The 5533-nt window shown below is 44.1% G+C and overlaps 1 long non-coding RNA gene across 2 annotated transcripts; it reads left to right on the forward strand.

Moving 5' to 3' along the window:
* Positions 1 to 226: 226 nt before the first annotated feature.
* On the forward strand, positions 227 to 2550 carry LOC144161860 (uncharacterized). 2 transcript variants are annotated; one of them, XR_013320508.1, is made up of 8 exons: positions 227 to 574; positions 636 to 738; positions 1176 to 1278; positions 1342 to 1444; positions 1508 to 1622; positions 1780 to 1873; positions 1944 to 2018; positions 2207 to 2550. It is a non-coding gene; the product is annotated as an uncharacterized LOC144161860 (long non-coding RNA). The 2 variants fall into 2 exon arrangements; XR_013320507.1 differs by lacking the exons at positions 227 to 574; positions 636 to 738 and adding an exon at positions 993 to 1114.
* The last annotated feature ends 2983 nt before the right edge of the window (positions 2551 to 5533 follow it).

Genomic DNA, 5533 nt, shown 5'->3' on the forward strand with positions numbered 1-5533 from the left:
TTATGTGATGACCAGGGGCTGTCATCTTAAGGCGTTATAACACCAATACAGAAGAAAAACTTCTGCTCCTCGCCGTAATGTGGGATTGCCGTGCATACAACGAGAACGCAGCCGGAGGAAACGCCGGCAAACCCTACGGCTTCAACTTCCGCTAGGCACGCTAGGTGGCAGCACACCGCAATGAAAGAGGCAGCGTTGACCGAAGTACTACGTATAAGGGGAGTAACGGCTGGAAGCGCTGATTGGTTGCCAGAAATCGTCGCTCGAAACTTTTTTTCCCCCCCAAAACCGGAAATGACGCCACGATGTGTCTCCCTAGGATATCTGGGGATCTGAAAAGGCCCCTAGTTACCTGCCGGCCTGGACGACGGCGTCGGCGGCGTTGGTGGCTCATTTCGGCACGGATGCTCGTGCCGCGCGGTTGCGGCGAGCTCCTCGTGGCGCGCGGTTGCGGCGCATCGCTGGCTCCTTTTTTTTTGGCGCGTTCAGGGATTTTGGCGCGTCCACGGAAAAATTTTGTCGTCGCCGTCGGAATGAAATTATGATCCTGCAGAAAATGCTCATCAATTTCAAGGTATGTATACTTGTCGGAGAAAACCTTTTTTTGCTCATTTTCGACATTTTTTTTTTTTCAGCTGCATCGGAACGTGAAATCCATTGTTCACGGATTTTGGCGCGTCCACGGAAAAATTTTGTCGTCGCCGTCGGATCCTGCAGAAAATGCTCATCAATTTCAAGGTATGTATACTTGTCGGAGAAAACCTTTTTTTGCTCATTTTCGACATTTTTTTTCTTTTTCAGCTGCATCGGAACGTGAAATCCATTGTTCACGGATTTTGGCGCGCTGTGTCTCCCTAGGATATCTGGGGATCTGAAAAGGCCCCTAGTTACCTGCCGGCCTGGACGACGGCGTCGGCGGCGTTGGTGGCTCATTTCGGCACGGATGCTCGTGCCGCGCGGTTGCGGCGAGCTCCTCGTGGCGCGCGGTTGCGGCGCATCGCTGGCTCCTTTTTTTTTTGGCGCGTTCAGGGATTTTGGCGCGTCCACGGAAAAATTTTGTCGTCGCCGTCGGAATGAAATTATGATCCTGCAGAAAATGCTCATCAATTTCAAGGTATGTATACTTGTCGGAGAAAACCTTTTTTTGCTCATTTTCGACATTTTTTTTTTTTCAGCTGCATCGGAACGTGAAATCCATTGTTCACGGATTTTGGCGCGTCCACGGAAAAATTTTGTCGTCGCCGTCGGATCCTGCAGAAAATGCTCATCAATTTCAAGGTATGTATACTTGTCGGAGAAAACCTTTTTTTGCTCATTTTCGACATTTTTTTTCTTTTTCAGCTGCATCGGAACGTGAAATCCATTGTTCACGGATTTTGGCGCGTCCACGGAAAAATTTTGTCGTCGCCGTCGGATCCTGCAGAAAATGCTCATCAATTTCAAGGTATGTATACTTGTCGGAGAAAACCTTTTTTTGCTCATTTTCGACATTTTTTTTCTTTTTCAGCTGCATCGGAACGTGAAATCCATTGTTCACGGATTTTGGCGCGTCCACGGAAAAATTTTGTCGTCGCCGTCGGAATGAAATTACGATCCTGCAGAAAATGCTCATCAATTTCAAGGTATGCGTCCACGGAAAAATTTTGTCGTCGCTCGTCGCCGTCGGAATGAAATTCGCGGTTGCGGCGCATCGCTGGCTCCTTTTTTTGGCGCGTCCACGGAAAAATTTTGTCGTCACCGTCGAAATGAAATCATAATCCTTTTAATCCTTTTTTTCAGCTGCATCGGAACGTGAAATCCATTGTGGCATTGTCGTCGCCCAGCCCGTCGGATTGAAATTAAGATCCTGCAGAAAATGCTCATCAATTTCAAGGTGTGTATACTTGTCGGAGAAAATCTTTTATAATCTGCGAGGCTCATTTTCGGCGTTTATTCTTTTTCAGCTGCATCGGAACGTGAAATCGATTGTGGCAATCTAAATTATGACCCTGCAAAAAATGTGCCCCAGCAATTTCAAGGTATGTAAACTTGCAGAAAATAAAATAGATTGTGTGGTTACGGTACTTCTAGTTTTTGTTTTTTGGTCTTGTCGAGGTGCCGCGCGCAATTCCTTTTCGTCGGAGGGCACCCGGGCCCCAGGCGACCGCAAAGCATGCCAGCGATTGTGGGTGAAGTTGATCGCAGTGATTCTTGTTTCGTTCTCTAGCTCTCCAAGGAGCTCCGAAATCCGTCGGAGGGCACCCAGGCGACCGCAAGATATGAACCTAGGTGAAGCACACTCGAGGTGCCGCATGTTGCTGGCGTTGGACGACGGCGTTCCTTTGGCGTGCACCGAGGCGAACGATATAATGTACCGCAAGATCCCAAAAATCTGACGCTGACATCCGTCAACGCGGCGTCGCTGAGGCAGAGACCAAGACGTCTGTTGAATTGCTTGTGTTGATTTGTGCACGTCAGCTGAATAAAAGCGTGGGTAGGAATTTTTCTCCACTGCTGTATTGCTTACTACTGTGTGCGCTTTGGAACAATAAATCTGGCAGCAATGATTCACCTGTGGCCTTTTCTTACTGAAATTAAGAGTAGTACGTTGCTGGCTAAACTTGCACCTGGAGCCCAGAAAAATTTCCCACCACCCTCACAGGTACGACAAAATACAAGCACACATGCCACGTGCGACGAGAAATGAAGTTGCGAGATGACAGCTGACGTGTGTTATTTATGAATAATTAACAATATACCGGAAAAGGAATGAACAAGGTAACAAGCCCTGTTCTTAAATAAGCCTGATTTAGAGCACCCCAGAAGCCAACTGCATATCACGAACACCGGATTTTTGTGATTAATCGTAATTTTTTTTATCAAGGTGAGCATCTTGAAAATAAAACGTACAAAGTGGCGGCACAAAACAGGTTTTCTGGGGAAAAGGTTTGATGCTCTGGATAAATGAATAACGGCAACAGGCATCTAAAAGCTGTTTTATAGCTGTTTGGTGGTATTGACCACAAAAAGATCGCCTGCCAGTACCACTAGATTACTACCGGTAATTGTTTGTTTGATAGCAATTAAAAGTGGCATGATTAGAGTTTTAACTTTGGACGTGCCAAATCTGCAAACGTAATAGACAAGAAACTTGCCGTGACATCTAAAATAAAAAAGAAAGAAACAAAAGAGCGAAAGGCTACTGTTTCAAATGAAGCAATTGAATAAACCATGGTTTGTTGAATGAAAGCCAAAATGGACCTGTTTGTTCTCGGCGTCTTTTTATTCCTGATTTTTTTTGTGAGAACGTCAAAATTTATCTTCGTGTAATTTCTCTTTATTGACGATATTGTCAAGCTAGACAACCTATCGTTGCCAGTATTTGATCTCAGAGAAGTCTTTTATGGGAGAATCTTCATATGACGCCACCGACAGAAACGGTCAAACCAATTGAGAAATAACGCTTAATTTGCTAAAAAAAATTAATTTAGCGACAAAGTAGTTCAGCCTCCAGATTTTGTTACGTAATGCATTCCAGTGACTTTAGGTAATCTCCGTAGTCGCAAAATCTCGAACACGATATCCTCCCCTCAACTCGCCGTGCACGAATCTTGTCCGCGGTCATCAAGCCTTTCTTGATGACCGTGGGCGGAAAAGTCAACTTCGATGACACGCGCTCGCGCTTGGGCTGGCGCTTCGTCGTCTTCTGCAAGTTCCAACACGGGAAGAATTATCCTTACCTTTTTTTCATGCCTCAATAATATTTTATTTTAAACAACGCAGTTGTCAAAAAAAACATTATTTTTTCATGTGTTTGGGAAGTTGTCGGCAAACGTTGTGGTATCTCTTTTCTGCGTGTTTTGTACGCTGGCCACTAGCTGAATGCGTCTGAATTAAAAAGAAAGTTAATTATTTTTTTATTCTTACTATCGATCACCGATTCGCTGAGGAGATGGCCGGTTCATCAAACAGCGTATGCTGTTAACTGTTTTTACAGGCGCTTTATTTACCTTTTCGTAGACCTAAACCGCATGTTTCCGTTTCATAATGTTTTTTTTTTCTTGTCAACCTGAACTGCGCGAGTGTCTTGTACCGGTGAATGCATCCGCTTAATTTTTTTTTTTTTCTGTTCGTACTTCGCGTTTTTTGAGGAGGTCTTTCTTTTGGTGTTTCGTTTCTTGCTTTTTTTTTTTTTGTACCGCCTCTTTTCCATGTATCCCAAATGTTGTTCACCAGCTTTTGGTTTTCGCTACCCAGATACCCACCTTATGTATCTGAGGCTCTGTGTTCTCAGCAAAAACGCGAACTGCAAGTTAGCATTTCCCCCTCCAGCAAGTAAACAATTATGCATTCCTCTTTTTTTATTTGCTGCTCTCCTCGTTGTTTGATGTGGTTAGCGAACGCTGGAACATGTACGCAACGAATTTGGCCAACACCTTAGCTGACCTAGGACCTTCAGGCTTCCAGGAATGGTTAAGACAGATAAGAAACGAAGATAACCTCTTATGCGGACAATGTCCAGTCAAAACGAAACTGGAGCAGATAGAGTGAGAATTTTTTTCTTGCCAGAGTTTTAGTCGCATATTCGATGTGCACATGGCAAAACCTACTCCCGGTTGCAAGGGGTAGGTCTTTTCGATACAGGGCGTTTCTGGACACGGGCGTTTCGGTACTGGACATTTCCGTGCAGGGCGGTTCGGTACAGGTTGGTTCGGTGCAATAACGAATTCGGGCGAGTGTTTGAGGCAGCAAAATTCACGCGGATTATTAACATCGGAGTTGCAAGCACGCAAATCGAACCTGTTTATTACAACTGTTGTTGCTCGCATTTGCGCGTTATTTTAGGACAGTAAAAATTTATGCGGCCTTGCCAAAAAATTGCTATCTATTTTTTTTTTCTTGAACCAGAATTTTATATAAGCAAAACCTTTTTCAAACTACTCAATCTGTAAACACACCTCATATTTCTCAATATTGTTGAGAAAAAAGAAAGTATTAGTTATATTTGAGACAATACATCAACACATAACTGGTAGTGGGAGTGTCCTTTTAATTGAACATAGATGTTCAAGCTCAAGTTTATTTCATCTTTTCGTACAACATAAGCGAGTACAGAAACAAAAGAGGTCTAGAAGTTTAGAACTGTCGGGGAGCGCTCGTAACAACAGCCAGAAAATGTATTGCTTCTTCATTACTTCGTTTCTTTAGCGACCCACCATCACCAGTATTTTATAAAATAGATCAGCGGCAGTATCATCATGTCTTTTCTCTCGTTTTTTTATCAAAATTCAGCGACGGTAACTATTTTTTTTTCACTTTCCAGGAACTACAATAACAGCTGCGTAATTAAGCGCCACCGCAGGGGCAAATGAACCTGTGTCTTTCTAACGTAATGGCGAAGATCTTGCAATACTTTGGCATTCTGTATTTGTGGGCGCTGCACACACCGCGTCATTATCAATGCATTACTGAAGGCACCTGTTGTACCTTGTCGCACGCTTCCGTCCCAGCCTTATCGTCGTTATCGGTTACTATGCTGGGTTTACTGTGTTTG

Source organism: Haemaphysalis longicornis, unplaced genomic scaffold (genome assembly GCF_048455015.1).
Source record: "Haemaphysalis longicornis isolate Haplotype H1 unplaced genomic scaffold, Haemaphysalis longicornis Haplotype H1 scaffold_12, whole genome shotgun sequence".
NCBI lineage: Eukaryota > Metazoa > Arthropoda > Arachnida > Ixodida > Ixodidae > Haemaphysalis > Haemaphysalis longicornis.